The sequence below is a fragment of the Bos mutus genome, chromosome 1 (genome assembly GCF_027580195.1).
Source record: "Bos mutus isolate GX-2022 chromosome 1, NWIPB_WYAK_1.1, whole genome shotgun sequence".
Lineage (NCBI taxonomy): Eukaryota > Metazoa > Chordata > Mammalia > Artiodactyla > Bovidae > Bos > Bos mutus.
In genome coordinates, this window is record NC_091617.1 from 105,633,582 (window position 1) to 105,652,819 (window position 19,238).

Consider the following 19,238-nt stretch of genomic DNA (forward strand, 5'->3'; position numbering starts at 1 on the left):
AATTTCCAACTAGTTTAAAAGGACCCATTCATGAATATGTAAAGACATGACGTGTATGTGCTAAGTCCTTTCAGTAGTATCCTACTCTTTGTGACCCTATGGACTGTAGCCTGCCAGGTTCGTGGGATTCTCGAGGCAAGAATACTAGCGTGGGTTGCCATTTCTTCCTCCAGAGAATCGTCCCAACCCAGGGATGGAACCCTCATCTCTTGCGTCTCCTGCCTTGGCAGGTGAGTTCTTTACCGCTAGCACCACCTGGGAAGCCTAAGACATGGCGCTGGCTGTGCTTAGTCACTCAGTCATGTCTCACTCTTTGAGACCCCACAGACTGTAGCTCACCAGGCTTCTCTGTCCATTGGGATTCTCCAGGCAAGAATACTGAAATGGGTTGCCATGCCCTTCTCCAGGGGATCTTCTCAATCCAGGGATTGAACCAGGTCTCCCACATTGCAGGCAGATTCTTTGTCATCTGAGCCATGGAGGAAACCCCAGAATACTGGAGTGGGTAGCCTATCCCTTCTCCAGGCGAGCTTCCCAACCCAGGAATCAAACCGGGGTCTCCGGCATTACAGGTGGATTCTTTACCAGAAAAGACAAGTAGTGTATATCAAATCATTATAATACTTAGATTCCACTGGACACTTTAAAAAGAGTTACTGAACAATTTTATTTTAAAATACTAACATACTGCAAAATGTCCAATGCTACATCTTTTGTAATTATTTAAACTGGTGATGAAAGATTTTAGATGTTAACTTAAAGATGTGTGTGGGAGTTTATAATTTTTCAAAATTAATTTGAAAGTTTTAAGTTAAAAACTTAAAGACTGCTGCTCTCTACAGCTACAAAAGGCTGAGAACCGCTTCTGTTCCTAAACCCCATAAGGCCTCTCTTACACAGGCACCTTAATGGGAGTCCACTAACAGCCATTCAGATTTGCTGACCACCCCTTCTAGAAAGCCAGACCAATTGCAAAAAGAACTGGCCACTTCCAGCCCCTTTTCTCTTTCCGTCAGAGTGGAGCATCTGCTGCCTCCCTGCTCTGTAGTAACTCAGCTTGTTCAGTACCAGGCAAGAGCATGGCGCGGACTTGGGCCATGAAGAACCGATCTCTTGGGCAGGTGCCAAAACCTCAGACAAGGCAGGGTTGAGATAAGGATCCATTTCTGAGAACATGAATTAAAGACAAGGACTATTTCAGAGAACCTGAAAGGGATTTACTATTAAATAATAATAAATTGATGATGCAAAATAGCCATGATAAGTGCCTGGGGCTCCTGAAATTCCACCTGGTTTGGAACAGGATTTTCCCCAGGACCTGGGAAAGCAGAAAGCCTACAGACAATGCTGAGACGTCCTGACCTGACTAAATGAGCTAAAGGAATTCAAACCCAGAATTTCCCTGGTGAGCCTGTGGTTAAAACTCTGTGCTCCACGTTAAGGCAGCTAAAATCCCACATGCCACTCTGAGTGGCAAAAAAAGTAAGTAAAATAAAGGTATCCACAATCCTCTGATTCCAAGGCCTCCTGTATAGGTTGAATTGGTGGCTGAAATGGTAAAGAATCTGAGACCCAAGTTCAATCACTGGGTCAGGGAGATCCCCTGGAGAAGGAATTCCCACTTCAATATTCTTGCCTGGAGAATTCCACGGACAGAGGAGCCTGGTGGGCTACAGTCCATGGGATCACAAAGAGTTGGACACGACTGAGCGACTAACACTGTAGATATGTTCAAGTCCTTATCCATGGAACTATGAATGTGATCTTATTTGGAACTAGAGTCTTTGTAGATTTAATGGAGATATAAATTAAAACGAGATCCTCCTGGATTATGGTGGGCCCTGATCTAATCACCGGCATCCTTAAAAGAGGAGACACAGAGAAAACAGACACACAAAGAGGGAAGACAGAAAAGTGAAGACCGGCAAAGATTACAGTGATACAGCTAAAAGCCAAGAAACACCAGAGATGCTGGCAGGCACCAGAAACTAGGAAGAGGCAAGGAAAGATTCTTTCCTAGAGCCTTCAGAGGAGTCACAACCCTGCAACCCCTTTATAGGGCCCCTAGCAACATCCTTCTAGCCTCCAGGACTGGGAGAGAATAGATTTCTGTCGTTTCAAGGTACCCAGCTTGGGATCACTTGTTAACAACTGTCGTAGGGAACTAATACACATTCCTATTGAGAGGGTATAAGAAATCTCGGGGAATCTGCCACTCACCTACTATTTTGGTTTTATGCTCTCAAAGTTGCTAACCTTTCTATAGAAATTGAATTGAGTTATCAGATCAGATCAGATCAGTCGCTTAGTTGTGTCCAACTCTTTGCAACCCCATGAATCGCAGCACGCCAGGCCTCCCTGTCCATCACCAACTCCTGGAGTTCACTCAGACTCACATCCATCGAGTCAGCGATGCCATCCAGCCATCTCATCCTCTGTCGTCCCCTTCTCCTCTTGCCCCTAATCCCTCCCAGCATCAGAGTCTTTTCCAGTGAGTCAACTCTTCGCATGAGGTGGCCAAAGTACTGGAGTTTCAGCTTTAGCATCATTCCTTCCAAAGAAATCCCAGGGCTGATCTCCTTCAGAATGGACTGGTTGGATCTCCTTGCAGTCCAAGGGACTCTCAAGAGTCTTCTCCAACACCACAGTTCAAAAGCAGCAATTCTTCGGCACTCAGCCTTCTTCACAGTCCAACTCTCACATCCATACATGACCACAGGAAAAACCATAGCCTTGACTAGACTGACCTTTGTTGGCAAAGTAATGTCTCTGCTTTTTAATATGCTGTCTAGGTTGGGCATAGCTTTTCTTCTAAGGAGTAAGCGTCTTTTAATTTCATGGCTTCAATCACCATCTGCAGGGATTTTGGAGCCCAGAAAAATAAAGTCTGACACTGTTTCCACTGTTTCCCCATCTATTTCCCATGAAGTGATGGGACCGGATACCATGATCTTAGTTTTCTGAATGTTGAGCTTTAAGCCAACTTTTTCACTCTCCACTTTCACTTTCATCAAGAGGCTTTTGAGTTCCTCTTCACTTTCTGCCATAAGGGTAGTGTCATCTGCATATCTGAGGTTATTGATATTTCTCCCGGCAATCTTGATTCCAGCTTGTGTTTCTTCCAGTCCAGCATTTCTCAAGATGTACTCTGCATATAAGTTAAATAAACAGGGTGACAATATACAGCCTTGACGAACTCCTTTTCTTTTTTCTTTTTTTTCCTTTTCTTATTTGGAACCAATCTGTTGTTCCATGTCCAGTTCTAACTGTTGCTTAACTCAATTCAATTCAGCCAGACATTTATTCACCGCATACTTAGGGCCTGTCAGTGTGTATTATGCACTTGCACGATTGTCACCATGGTGAAAAAGACAAGACACACCAGTTCCTGACTCCGTGGAGTTTTCAGTCTAGAGAGGGAAAGACTGGAGGCTAAACAAAAACTGTAAGTAAAGAGAGTAACTTCATGTCCTCTCAGTTTCATGCTTGGTCAGCATTTAATCAGGCCTGGCCCAGAACTCATTCCCTAGAATATACCTTTGTTTGACTTTCCAATTTGCTTTTTGATTAGAGGCCCCAAAATATGGAGTTACATTTTAACTTGCAGATTGCTGTCCAGTACAAATATAATAAAAACAAAGGTAACCATTTTATTATCTGTAGACATTAACAATCTTTTAAGGATTCCTTTCCTGGTATGCTACATATACCCCTCTTCCTCAAATGGTCTTGGAAATCAGTTTTGCCATCTTACTAGTTCATTCATAATGAGTTGAATATATTTTTGACACACATTCATTATATCTTCCTGTGAAAATCATGTTTTTACCTTTTTGAGAATTGTACTTTGATGTGGAACGATTATAAAACTCAAGTGATATAATATGGAAAAGATTAATATGGTTCCTGGGACACGGTAGGTAGTCAATGAGTGTGAGCTCTCCCTCAGCAATGAGAAAAGCCTGGAAGATTCAGGAGAGGCAACATATTAGGGACTCTCTCCACTCACTGCCAGGCTCCAGTGTACACCAACACAACTGTAGATGTGCCTCGTTCTTTTCTTTGTTCTCTCCCTACTGCTCATCTTATTCTTGTCTCTTACTAAGGCAGACACCTTAACTGAAATTTTTTAAGTTCTTAAGTCTTCTGTGTTGAGAAGCTGAAAATTTTACCCATCTCACCCCTTCCTCCTGCTCTGAGCTCTTAGGCTCCTCTTCTCAGCTTCAGGAATTACTCATGGTCCAGCCATCCACCCCCATGGTTTCTTATCCATCTTCTGTAGGGACCCCTTAGACAGCATACTAAAAAGCAGAGGCATTAGTTTGCCAACAAAGGTCCATCTAGTCAAAACTATGGTTTTTCCAGTAGTCATATATGGATGTGAGAGTTGGACTATAAAGAAAGCTGAGCAGCAAAGAATTGATGCTTTTAAACTGTGGAGTTGGAGAAGACTCTTGAGAGTCCCTTGGATAGAAAGGAGATCCAACCACCCATCCTAAAGGAAATCAGTCCTGAATATTCACTGGAAGGACTAATGCTGAAGCTGAAGTCCCATATTTTGGCCACCTGATACAAAGAACTGACTCATTAGAAAAGACCCTGATGCTGGGAAAGATTGAAGGCAGGAGGAGAAGGGGACAACAGAAGAAGAAATGGTTGGATGGTATCACCAAATTGATGGGCGTGAGTTTGAGCAAGTTCCTGGAGTTGGTGATGGACAGGGAAGCCTGGCGTGCTGCAGTCCATGGGGTCGCAAAGGGTCGGACACAACTGAGTGAATGAACTGACTGACTGAGAGACCCCTTGATTATTAAAAAAAAAAAGTCTGATCTTATTTAGCATTCTTTTTCTTAATCCTTTGGACATAGTTTATTTTAAACTATAGGGGAAAATTTTATTGCTAAATCCAGAATTGTTGGTAAGTGTTAGACAAGTCTTGGTAATCTTTGCCAAAGTGCAAACGTAGTAAAATAGAAGCAAGTTTTCTGCAGATTAAAAAATATGCAGGCACAACGCTCTACATTGTTTCTAAAACATTCAAGAAATGTAAGTATTTTAAAAAAGAAAAAAAAAACTAGATAAATTACACTTCACCTCACTAGGACAGCTTCATCCCTGAGCTTGTAAAGAACATTCAGCAACAATTTCTAAAAAATGGTGCCATTCTTCAAGAGTTAAAAAGACCAGAAACAGGGATGAATTTCAGCATCCACAGGCCAGTATAAGAAGCACAGTATATAGTTTCTGCACAGATAGAGATGGCTGCAGAGAAGAGGGAACAGAAGCAAGTCACTGAGAACCTGAACCTATGGGACTTGTTAACGTTGAGGGCAAGAAGAAGGGCCAGGTGTATGGGAAGAGCCCAGAGAAGAGACTTTGGGTGAACAAATTATATAGCTCGGAACCGTATAGGGCAGGGATAATCCATTTGTTTATCTAACATTTGCACAGAGGCCAATTTTGTTTCAGAAATTTAGTAATGTTTTTCAAATGCTGTTTAAAGTAAAATTTACAGTGCCATATCTAATAATATTAGTGAAAGTAGATATGCAATTGTTTTTCTCTTCCTCACCATCAGTGTATTATTCTCTCCTTGATATAGTTATTTTAAAATTTTGTTGTTGTTCAGTCTATAGGTCAAGTCCAACTCTTTAAGACTGCATGGACTGCAGCACATCAGCCTTCCCTGTCCTCCACTCTCTCCTGGAGTTTGTTCAAATTCATGTCCATTGAGTTGGTGATGCCATCTACCCATCTCACCCTCTGTCTTCCCCTGTGCCTTCTGTCTTCAATCTTCCCCAGCATCAGGGTCTTTTCCAAAGAGTCTTGGCATCAGGTGGCCAAAGCATTGGAACTTTAGCTTCAGCATCAGTCCTTCCAATGAATATTCCACATTAATTTCCTTTAGGATTGACTGGTTTGATCCCCTTGCAGTCCAAGAGACTCTCAAGAATGTTCTCCAGCACCGCAATTCAAAAGCATCGATTTTTTGGCACTCAAACTTCATTATGGTCCAAATCTGACATCCAGGCATGACTACTGGAAAAACCATAGCTTTGACTATGCAGACCTTTGTCGGCAAAGTGACATCTCTGCTTTTTAGTACGCTGGCTAGGCTTGTCATAGCTTTCCTTCCAAGGAGTAAGGGACTTTTAATTTCATGGCTGCAGTCACTGTTCACAGTGATTTTGGAGCCCAAGAAAATAAAATGTCACTGTTTCCACTTTTTACCCTTATATTTGCCATGAAGTGATGGGACCAGATGCCATGATCTTAGTTTTTTTAATGTTGAGTTTTAAGAATAGATTTTTTCTATTCACAGGATAGTGGATGAAGATGTGTGCCTGAGTCCTGCAGATAAGAAAATTGGACCATGGTAACTGTTGCCACCTTGTGGTAGAGTGGAAGAAATTCACAGCATCTTGATGCTTCAGCACCCAGGTGTCCTTTCACTGTTGCGTTTGACATTTACTCTTTGCCAGGCCCTGGCTAAGATAATCGAGGTGTGTAGAATGCAGAATGCAGTCATCCAGACACAATTTATCGTTAAAACGTTGTCGTAGGAAACAGCACTTTTTTGGGATGGGGGTGATGGAAGAACCGGAAAGACTTTCCCAAAAAAGCAAAATCCAAGATAGCCAGCATGTGTAACCAGGCTGACTCTAGTCTATGTGGCTCTCTGTGATGAAAGTAATTTCCTAAGCAGGAATTTTTTTGCCCATTCTTACTGGTTCTTCCTCAGTAATAAGAAAGGAGAAGAGAGATTGGGAGTTTGGGATTGACATGTACATCCCATTGTATTTAAAATAGATTACCAACAAGGACTTACTGTACAGCACACAGAATTCTGCTCAGTATTCTTTAATAACCTCAATGGGAAAATAATTTTTAATTGTTTAAAATAAATACAGTATTTTTTAATTATAAAAGAAGAGGGAAGATGCATTGCTTCAGAGAGCATGGGGACTGCTCTCTCCATTTCTTTGCCTCTCCAGATACATTCTCCACCAGCCTTCATCCTGCCCTGCCCCCAGAAGGCTGACTAGTGCCGACTGCCTCTGCCCTCTGTGTCGCACACTGACATAGTTCCCATGCAGAAAATACTTGTAGAGTGGAGGCATTGGCAAAAGATCTGCCAAAGGAAGGAGAATTCAATCTGGTATTTATGCCCAGATTCTCTCCCATCCAGGCAGGGATACCACAATGAAAAGTCTCAATTATTCTCCCACTTTTCCTTTCAGAGCCAGAGATGGTAACCGGGACTGGCTGTTGTTAGCTCCAGAGTGTTACACTTTCAGTTCAGTTCAGTCGCTCAGTCGTGTCCGACTCTTTGCGACCCTGTGGACTGCAGCACGCCAGGCTTCCCTGTCCATCACCAACTCCCAGAGTTTACTCAAACTCATGTCCATCAAGTCCATGATGCCATCCAACTATCTTATTCTCTGCCGTCCCCTTCTCCTCCTGCCTTCAATCTTTCCCAGCATTGAGTCTTTTCCAAATGGTCATTTCTTCACATCAGGGGGCCAAAGTATTAGTCTTGCACTAATCCTTGTGGTTTTCCTATACTCTGCCGAAGCCTTTGTAAATAATTCCTTCAATTCAGTTCAGTTCAGTTCAGTCGCTCAGTTGTGTCCGACTCTCTGCGACCCCATGAATCTCAGCACACCAGGCCTCCCTGTCCATCACCAATTCCCGGAGTTCACTCAAACTCATGTCCATAGAGTCGGTAATGCCATCCAGCCATCTCATCCTCTGTCATCCCCATCTCCTCCTGCCCCCAATCCCTCCCAGCATCAGAGTCTTTTCCAATGAGTCAACTCTTCGCATGAGGTGGCCAAAGTATTGGAGTTTCAGCTTCAGCGTCAGTCCTTCCAAAGAACACCCAGGACTGATCTCCTTTAGGATGGACTGGTTGGATCTCCTTGCAGTCCAAGGGACTCTCAAGAGTCTTCTCCAACACCACAATTCAAAGCAGCAATTCTTTGGCACTCAGCTTTCTTTATAGTTCAACTGTCACATCCGGAGATGACTACTGGAAAAACCATAGCCTTGACTAGACGGACCTTTGTTGGCAAAATAATATCTCTGCTTTTTAATATGCTATCTAGTTGGTCATAACTTTCCTTCCAAGGAGTAAGCGTCTTTTAATTTCATGGCTGCAATCACCATCTGCAGTGATTTTGGAGCCCCCCAAAATAAAGTCTGACACTGTTTCCACTGTTTCCCCATCTATTTCTCATAATCCCTTCAATTATCCTGATTTAAATGTGCCATTGGTTTCCTGCTTTCCTGGCTGACATAAAAAAAATTAATTAAAAAATTGTTGAGTATATAAATTCTATGTAAACGGGTACTTCCCTGGTGGTGTAGTGGTTTAGCCTTTGCCCTCCTTTGCAGGGGGTGCTGGTTCAATCCCTGGTTGGGGAGCTAAGATTCCACATGCTTCATGGCCAAAAAACTAAAACATAAAACAGAAGTGATATTGTAACAAATTCAATAAAGACTAAAAATGGTCCACATTTTAAAAATCTTTAAAATAAATAAATGTTATGTAAATGAATTCAATAACTGAATGAATAAAGGCATAAATGAATGAATGAGTGTTGAGATGAATGTGTGAGAATTGAATGCAGATGGTAGAATGTATTAATATTTCATGCAGGAATAAGTGAATAATGACTAAGCAAGTGAATAATACCTATGTGAAAACATGAATGGAAGCGTAAATGAAGAATGAACTCATAAAAACATGAATTGAGACCAGTTTGAATCTATCTGAATGCTTGACTTCACCACCTCCCATGCTTCCATCTGCTAAAACACTGCAAAGAGAAGGAACCAGCTGCTAGAACACTGCAAAGAGAGGAACGATGAAATCCCTAAAACAGGACTGTTACACAGAAACAGAGCTTAGAGAGAGGCACTCAGAGCTTAGGTTAGGAAAAAAAGTTTCAAGAAAAGAGTAAGTTAACTTTTAGAAGGGCAGAGAGTAAAGGTAAAGATATCCTTAGAGGGGCAGAAAACACAGAGTGGAAGGATTAAGCTCCTTTGTCCTGCTGCTGCTTCTGCTAAGTCGCTTCAGTCGTGTCCAACTTTGTGCGACCCCATAGACGGCAGCCCAACAGGCTCCCCCGTCCTTGGGATTCTCCAGGCAAGAACACTGGAGTGGGTTGCCATTTTCTTCTCCAATGCATGAAAGTGAAAAGTGAAAGTGAAGTCGCTCAGTCGTGTCCGACTCCTCGAGACCCCATGGACTGCAGCCCACCAGGCTCCTCTATCCATGGGATTTTCCAGGCAAGAGTACTGGAGTGGGTTGCCATTGCCTTCTCCGTCCTTTGTCCTAGAAGAAAATAAACAGTTCAGAGACTCAGAGACAAGGAGCCATGGGAAGTGAAGCAAGCCAGTAACTATTTTCTTCTTGTTTTTTTTTTTTTTTTAAGAGCATCTACATTTTTAATAAAACCAAGTAGCATGACTTTGAAGTTGAATGACATTGCATAATTAACTCATTACAGAATGAAACTTTTAGGAAACAAAATGTAGAATGGATATAAACAACACTTTAAAGGTTCACATGTGACTTGGGATCAAAGTCTAGGATTGGAATATTGTTTCAAGGATGACTGAGCCATATTAGTGAATCACCAAAGGAATAAAATGCATAAAAATTCTAGGTAGCTCATTCCTCTGCCTTCAGATAAAATCTCCACAAATTGACCTAGGTGATGTGATTATTGTCTATTTTAAGCACTCCTAGGGAATGAGCCTCAAACAAATTTTCTTGAAGTACAAAAATTTAAAGGTAACATACTACCCATAGGCTACATATTTAAAACATGTAGTTTCAACATATTAAACATACTAAAGCAGAATCCAGTTGTTACAAGAACTAATCTCAAAATATACATATGGGAATTTACACATATTTAGAAGTTCTCCAAAATCTATGTGTAATCTAGTTGTTGTTTAATCGGTAAGTCATGTTTGACTCTTGAGACCCCTCTTTTGAGACCCCATGGACTGTAATCTGCCAGCTCCTCTGTCCATGGGATTTTCCAGACAGGAATACTGGAGAGGCTTGCCATTTCCTTCTCCAGGGGGTCTTCCCAACCTAGGGATTGAACCCAGGTCTCCTGCATTGGCACGTGAATTCTTTACCACTGAACCACCAGGGAAGCTCATCTGTAAACTAGGAGGTGAAGAAAACTCGTCTTTGCCGCTAGAGCTTACCGCTGCAGGCTGGCCGTGCCCAAGGGTTCGCAGCCATATATCCGTCCCTCCCTCCCACTCGAGCTGCATTGACGGTCTGGGGAAGAAGCTGCTATCTGGGTTTCTTTCCTTTGGGCTGTTTATGGCAGAGGTACATTATGCTCCATCTCAGCCAGGAAAGAATACAACGTCCGCCAGGTTTCTGAAGAGTGAACTGACTACTGCCTGCTTGAGAGTACAGGAGCTAATCCTCGCGGGCCCTCACCAGGCTGAGCTTCAAAGCACCTTTTGGTTTAGGATTCCACATGGTCGTCATCGCTCTCATCGCTGTTGTCATTCTCCTCCTCTTCCCTCTTCAACATTTTCAGATATCTACTAGCTAAAATCGTCCTTGATGGTGTATCTGCAAGAGGCTAAAAAGTTTCCAATTCCTCTGTGGTATTTGATAAATCACTGTGAGTGCTTTCTTTTCTTTTCCACTCGGGTTGCTACAGGAATAGGTGGTGAGATAGTGAACAATGTTGCGTGACCTTGGCCGTGAGCACCAGGGCTTTCTGGACACCTCACGGGGGAGCTCTTTATGAAGACGCAGATGTGGGACAAGGGCAATGACAGCAGCCGCTGCTCCCCGCACTTGTCCTTGCCCAGCACCACGTCTGCCTTCTCCGCTCCCCGCCCCCGCAGCAGCAGCCACGTGGGAGTTATAGTGTCTGGCCAGCAACCATTGCCATAAGGATCAGATAAGATATAAACGTGACAGAAATGGAAGCATCTAAACGCTACATCTGGGTGCAGAGGTGGGGGGATCAATGAAATATTTTTCTTAAGACTCAGGTATTATCCATTCAACTGTGGGGTCATGTTGCAGAAACCCCTTTTCAAAGGAGCATGGCCCTTACATGGGCCATGTAAGGTCACAGTACAAGGTCACTGATTTAACTGACTTGTTCTGAAAATGAGACCCTTGGTTGAGATCCAGTGCTGCTGCATTCAAGCTAAAATATGCAGAGGATAAAATTAAAAGCAATTTCAGTCACAAAGCACCAAATGATCATCTGAGCCCATGTTTTCTAATTTCCTCTTGCTTGGGTTCAAATTCCTATTTAATAATTAAAAAGAGATTAAAGGACACATCCATATTTACAAATATAGACTGGGGAGTACACAATTCTCAAGCTAGAAACTTGTGGTAAAGTCTAGAAAATATAAAAAGTATCATTCAGGAAAAGGGTCATGACTGTTGCTCTAGAAATCCAATTTTTCTAGGAATGTTCTTAAGAAGATAATCACACAGATATAAGAAGATATAAGGGCAAAAAGTTCACTGCAATATTTCTTACACAAGTTAAAAGAGACCAATAATTTAAATGCCCATTATTGGGAGACTATAAAGCAATAACTAATAACAGCAACATTTGTCAAGCGTTGATCTAAGTATATATTAACTCATTTAATTGTTGCAATAATCTTAAAAAGAAGATAGCGCTGTTTTACCCAATTTAGAGACGTGCAAACTGAGACATAGAATTCAACTTAATTTCACAAAGCTAGAAATTGATGGGACTAGCATTTGAATTCAAGCAGTCTGGTTCAACGTCTATGTGCTTAAAACTATGTCATGCTGTCTTTATATCTTCAGAACTCTCTAGCATGTTTATCTTTATTGATAAGGAAAGATGACTACAAAATATTGGCCTAAAAATATAGTTAAAGAACAACACATACAACCAGATCCTACACATGAAAAATTATAAACAAAATCACAGAGAGAAATCTGGATGAATGGTCCCCAAAATGGTAATTTTTTACAATTACTATGTATCATTGTAACAAAACTGATAAAGTTAATGTTCCAAAATTAAGCACCACCTCACTTGGACACTCACCCATCTCACATGTAGGAACATTGTCATCTTTCAGACATCGCTGTAGATACTGTAGACCAAGGCCCCCACAGCACTCTGGCCTTGCTGCAGTAACTACACAGTTTTGCCTCTGATACTCAAATGCTATCTACCTCTACCATTCTAGAATCCCAACATCCCCATTGATATCTAGGAGTTCCATTTCAAGATACCAACCATACAACTTGCAGAAAACAGCAATGACCAGACTTTTCGGGTAAATGGCAGTGGCTTCTCACCAGTGCATTTCTTATTATCTAAGTAAAGCAAGTGCATCTGGCCCTCCTGGGAAACACAGGTTAAGAGTTCTTAGACTTTCCATAGTAAATCTATTCTAATATTTCCTATGCCGAGATCCAACTCAATTCCATGGCAAGGAAGTTCTGGAAACTCCACTTCAGTTACGGTAAGCTTTCATTATGTTCAGGTTTCAAACCACCATCACAACACTTCAAACTGATTCCAGTGTCTCTGCCAGAGGTTAAGTCTTGAGTCATCAGTAAGTACCTCCATGTCAACAAATCCCCTTTCTCCAGAGCTCAATGGTAATAACAAGATCTACTCACATATCTTTCCCCTCGTTCTTTTCTGATTGCATTAGCAAAGTTCTGCAATTCCTTTGGTGGATTTTTTATTTGTTTCTAGAATAAGGCTCGTGTTTCACTTCTAAGGCTGGGCCTAGAACTGACTGGTTATAAGCCTGGAGATAATAAGGGGTTGTAGCGGAAGGCCTTGAGGAGAACCAGCATCATCTTGTGAGATATGGGGATCACAAAGGGTCATTGCCTGCTTCTAGGCAAGAGAAAGACAGAGCTGTTTCATTTATTATTATTATTATTGAAGTATAATGGCTTTACAGTGTTGTGTTAGTTTCTGTTGCACAACAAAGTAAATCAGCTCTGTGTATACATATATCCCCTCCCTATTGTACCTGCCTCCTTTGTCCCCCATCTTGCCCCCTAGGTGACCACAGAACACCAACTGAGCTTCTTGTGTGATACAGCAGGTTCCCACGAGCTATCTATTTCACACATGGTAGTGTATCTATGTCAGTACTACTCTCCCAATCATTCCACCCTCCCTTTCCCGACCCCCACCCCATGTCCACATGTCCATTGTCTACATCTGCATAGAAGCAGCCTAAATGTCCATCAATAGATGAATGGATAAAGAAGATGTGGTACATATAAAAAATGGAATATTAGTCATAAAAATGAATGAAATTGGGTCATTTAATAGAAATGTGGATGGACCTAGTCTGTCATACAGAATAAAGTATTAATGCATATACATGGAATCTAGAAAAATGGTACAGATAAACCTAGGGGCAGTGGCCGAGAGGAGCTACCCTACGTCCAAGGAGCAGTGGCTGCACGGGCGCAGGAGGGCTGAGAGGAGCTACTCCATGTTCAAGGTCAGGAGGAGTGGATGTGAGGAGATAGCCCTCGTCCAAGGTAAGGAGCAGCGGCTGTGCTTTGCTGGAGCAGCCTTGAAGACATACCCCACGTCCAAGGTAAGAGAAACCCAAGTAAGACAGTAGGTGCTGCAAGAGGGCATTAGAGGGCAGACACACTGAAACCATAATCACAGAAAACTAGTCAACCTAATCACATGGACCACAGCCTTATCTAACTCAATGAAACTAAGCCATGCTGTGTGGGGCCACCCAAGATGGGCAGGTCATGGTGGAGAGGTCAGACAGAATGTGGTCCACTGGAGAAGGGAATGGCAAACCACTTCAGTATTCTTTCCTTGAGAACCCCATGAACAGTATGAAAAGGCAAAATGATAGGATCCTGAAAGAGGAACTCCCCAGGTCGGTAGGTGCCCAATATGCTACTGGAGATCAGTGGAGAAATAACTCCAGAAAGAACGAAGGGATGGAACCAAAACAAAAACAATACACAGCTGTGGGTGTGACTGGTGATAGAAGCAAGGTCCAATGCTGTAAAGAGCAATATTGCATAGGAACCTGGAATGTTAGGTCCATGAATCAAGGCAAATTGGAAATGGTCAAACAGGAGATGGCAAGAGTGAACATCAACATTCTAGGAATCAGCAAACTAAAATGGACTGGAATGGGTGAATTTAACTCAGATGACCATTATATCTACTACTGCAGGCAGGAATCCCTAAGAAATGGAGTAGCCATCATGGTCAACAAGAGAGTCCAAAATGCAGTACTTGGATGCAATCTCAAAAACGACAGAATGATCTCTGTTCATTTCCAAGGCAAACCATTCAATATCACAGTAATTCAAGTCTATGCCCCAACCAGTAATGCTGAAGAAGCTGAAGTTGAACGGTTCTATGAAGACATACAAGGCCTTTTAGAACTAACACCCAAAAAAGATGTCCTTTTCATTATAGGGGAATGGAATGCAAAAGTAGGAAGTCAAGAAACACCTGGAGTAACAGGCAAATTTGGCCTTGGACTATGGAATGAAGCAGGGCAAAGGCTAATAGAGTTTTACCAAGAGAACGCACTGGTCGTAGCAAGCACCCTCTTCCAACAACCTAAGAGAAGATTCTACACATGGACGTCACCAGATGGTCAACACCAAAATCAGATTGATTATATTCTTTGCAGCCAAAGATGGAGAAGCTCTGTACAGTCAGCAAAAACAAGACCAGGAGATGACTGTGGCTCAGATCATGAACTCCTTATTGCCAAATTCAGACTTAAATTGAAGAAAGTAGGGAAAACCACTAGACCATTCAGGTATGACCTAAACCAAATCCCTTACGATTATACAGGGGAAGTGAGAAATAGATTTAAGGGACTAGATCTGATAGCCAGAGTGCCTGATAAACTATGGATGGAGGTTTGTGACATTGTAAAGGAGACAGGGATCAAGACCATCCCCATGGAAAAGAAATACAAAAAAGCAAAATGGCTGTCTGGGGAGGCCTTACACATAGCTGTGAAAAGAAGAGATGTGAAAAGCAAAGGAGAAAAGGAAAGATATAAACATATGAATGCAGAGTTCCAAAGAATAGCAAAGAGAGAAAAGGAAGCCTTCCTCAGCGATCAATGCAAAGAAATAGAGGAAAACAACAGAATGGGAAAGACTAAAGATCTCTTCAAGAAAATTAGAGATACCAAGGGAACAATTTATGCAAAGATGGGCTCAGTAAAGAACAAAAATGGTATGGACCTAACAGAAGCAGAAGATATTAAGAAGAGGTGGCAAGAATACACAGAAGAACTGTACAAAAAAGATCTTCATGACCCAGATAATCACGATGGTGTGATCACTCACCTAGAGCCAGACATCCTGGAATGTGAAGTCAAGTGGGTCTTAGAAAGCATCACTATGAACAAAGCTAGTTCAGGTGATGGAATTCCAGTTGAGCTATTTCAAATCCTGGAAGATGATGCTATGGCAGTGCTGCACTCGGTATGCCAGCAAATTTGGAAAACTCAGCAGTGGCCACAGGACTGGAAAAGGTCAGTTTTCATTCCAATCCCAAAGAAAGGCAATGCCAAAGAATGTTCAAACTACTGAAAAATTGCATTCATCTCACACGCTAGTAAAGTAATGCTCAAAATTCTCCAAGCCAGGCTTCAGCAATATGTGAACTGTGAATATCCAGATGTTCAAACTGGTTTTAGAAAAGGTAGAGGACCCAGAGATCAAGTTGCCATCATCTGCTGGATCATGGAAAAAGGAGGAGAGTTCCAGAAAAACATCTATTTCTGCTTTATTGACTATGCCAAAGCCTTTGACTGTGTGGATCACAATAAACTGTGGAAAATTCTTCAAGAGATGGGAATACCAGACCACCTGACCTGCCTCTTGAGAAACCTGTATGTAGGTTAGGAAGCAACAGTTAGAATGGGACATGGAACAACAGACTGGTTCCAAACTGGAAAAGGAGTACATCAAGGCTGTATATTGTCACCCTGCTTATTTAACTTATACGCAGAGTACATCATGAGAAACGCTGGGCTGGAAGAAGCACAAGCTGGAATCAAGATTGCCGGGAGAAATATCAATCACCTCAGATATGCAGATGACACCACCCTTATGGCAGAAAGTGAAGAGGAACTAAAAAGCCTCTTGATGAAAGTGAAAGAGGAGAGTGAAAAAGTTGGCTTAAAGCTCAACATTCAGAAAACTAAGATCATGGCATCTGGTCCCATCACTTCATGGGAAATAGATGGGGAAACAGTGGAAACAGTGTCGGACTTTATTTTTCTGGGTTCCAAAATCACTGCAGAGGTGGCTGCAGCCATGAAATTAAAAACGCTTACTCCTTGGAAGGAAAGTTATGACCAACCTAGATAGCATATTCAAAAGCAGAGACATTACTTTGCCAACAAAGGTCCATCTAGTCAAGGCTATGGTTTTTCCAATGGTCATGTATGGATGTGAGAGTTGGACTGTGAAGAAGGCTGAGCGCTGAAGAATTGATGCTTTTGAACTGTGGTGTTGGAGAAGACTCTTGAGAGTCCCTTGGATTGCAAGGAGATCCAACCAGTCCATTCTAAAGGAGATCTGTCCTGGGTGTTCTTTGGAAGGACTGATGCTAAAGCTGAAACTCCAATACTTTGGCCACCTCATGCGAAGAGTTGACTCATTGGAAAAGACTCTGATGCTGGGAGGGATTGGGGGCAGGAGGAGAAGGGGACGACAGAGATGAGATGGCTGGATGGCATCACCAACTCAATGGACATGAGTTTGAGTGAACTCTGGGAGTTGGTGATGGACAGGGAAGCCTGGCATGCTGTGATTCATGGGGTTGCAAAGAGCTGGACACGACTGAGCGACTGAACTGAACTGAACTGAGACCTATTTGCAGGGCCCTAATACGGACACAGCTGTTTCTGATAGTAAGGCTCAGGGAAATCTGAGATGTAAGGTTCTCAGACTCATCCCCTCAATCCCACGTTCAGGGCCCCTTTCTTTCCTATCAGGGCCCTGACTTTGACATAGAAGATCTGGTGAAGCTGTGCATCTAGTCTGCCTTCTTGGCGCTCTGCCACCCTTCTAATCAGATCTGAGCCTGATTTCCAGGACAGTATGATACTCAGGAGCTCCTTTAGTGGGCTGTGTAAGAGTGACTGACTTGGGCTAAAACCATATCAACTATGGCCACATTCATCAGGGCTCTGGCTTAATTTCTCCCTGGCAGAAGTCTGGGTCTTTGCCTTCTCCTGAACCAAGACTCAGGAAGGATGTTTAGATGTGAGGGTGAAGGCAGTATCTCTTCCTGTAGCAGCCTCTGCTAGCTGGAAGAGGACATATTCTGAGGGTACACAGGGAACAGGGGACACTGGAGACCCCAGACTTTGCAGCACACACTACTGTGGTTCCTTATGTTCTGGAGGATCCAGCCATCCTCACAGTTTGGCTAAATCCCTCTTTAGCTGCTTATACTATTCAAGTCCCAGCTTTTAATAATAGCTGTCCTGCAGAGTTATTTGGAAAACTAGAGATTATAAAAATAGATATGCTGCAGTATTTAATAAAGTATATAATCAGAAAAAGTTGCTACAGTTATTTTGATCTGGAATAGAAATAGCAACCATGAGTGGAGGAAGGGCAATGCTGTGCCCAACAATTAACACAAAATTTAAAAAAATCATTTAGAGTGAGAGTCATTTTTGGAACCCACAACTCTCATTAGGGTTGTGTTACCCCCAAACTTGGTTTTGCCCCTTTTGTGGGTGTCAAGCCAAAGAGTGGGAGAAATGAGGATTTATTACTCCCAGTAACTAGGGAGTACACTAGGATCTTTCCAAAGCAATGTCTCCCCAAGCAGCAAAACTGGGGAAGTTTTAAGCTAAGGGTACCTGTATACTCATGAAAGGGTTTGGTTGGTTTATTCATACTGATGAAGGGGCTTAAACAGAGGAGAATTCAGCAGAGCATTAAGGCAAAGGTTGATAGAATCCAGGCTCTAGTTAAAGTCACCAGGGTCAGCAAAGTCGGCATCATCATTCCTTAGGTTCCAGTTAGTCTAGTGGCTGCATGTTCAAGAAGGTTTAGATCCTGCAAAACAGCTCAAGAATGTGTTTCAGGCTAATCTCTACCTTCAAAACAGAACTAGGACTCTTTGCAACTGATATATTGTCTTCAGTATGGTTAAATTCCTGGAGAAAGAAATGGCAACCCACTCCAGAATTCTTGCCTGGAAAATCCCATGGAGAGAGAAGCCTGGCAGTTACAGTCCAAGGGGTCACAAAGAGCTGGACATGACCAAGCACACACACACTGTTAAATTATTTTCTTGGCCTAATAGCAATTGTTTATTCTTACAATCCTTTTGTTTCCTTAACTTTCTTTCCTTATTAACTATGGAGATCCATTCTCCTGCAAAAGCAAGCACTGTGCCCAGGCTTAGATCCCAAAATGACTTAGGCCTAACATGGCTTCTCTTATGTTAAGAAAATTATGTCTAGCTCTTTTCCTTCCAGACCCCCTACCCTATTTGCCTACACTTGTGGGTACAATAGCGGGGCCTTTCAGGGCTCTGGGAGCTATGAGAATAGCCCAGAAATGGGGAAATGGCCCTGTCCTCACCAAATTCACAAGTTTAATGCTAGAATCCTGCTACTGTTGTCAGATCATAGCTCTATACTCACACCACGATGCCCTCACCCCTCAACACTCTGTCCTCATAACTGGTGTTCAGGACTTCACATACCTCTGCCTTTTACCCTGGGACTGCTCTTAGCTGGCTGCTGATGAGGGGCTGGAGGGCTGGGCCCTGGAAAGAGGGAGAGAAAGTACTACTGTGGAGGACATCCCTGGTGGTCCAATGATTAAGACTCTACACTTCCAATGCAAGGGGCTTGAGTTTGACCCTTAGTGGGGAGCTAAGATCCTGGGTTTGATTTCTGGTGGGGGAACTAAGATCCCATAGGCTGCCTGCAGTGTAACACAAAAAAAAAAAAATTTTTTTTTTTTAAGGTATTGCTCTGCATCTGTAAATGGCCATCTCTGAGGAGCCTGATAAAACTGTGCTTGGTACTCAGAAAGAGGGGCTTCCCAGATGACTTGGTGGTAAAGAATCCACCTGCCAATGCAGAAGACTCAGGTTTGATCCCTGGGTTGGGAAGATCCCCCAGAGAATAAAATGGCAACTCACTGCAGTATTCTTGCCTGGGAAACCCCA

The 19,238-nt window shown here is 42.6% G+C and overlaps 1 pseudogene; it reads right to left on the bottom strand.

Moving 5' to 3' along the window:
* Nucleotides 1-10,502: 10,502 nt before the first annotated feature.
* On the bottom strand, nucleotides 10,503-17,950 carry LOC106701266 (chromatin accessibility complex protein 1 pseudogene; annotated as a pseudogene).
* Between the last annotated feature and the right edge of the window lie 1,288 nt (nucleotides 17,951-19,238).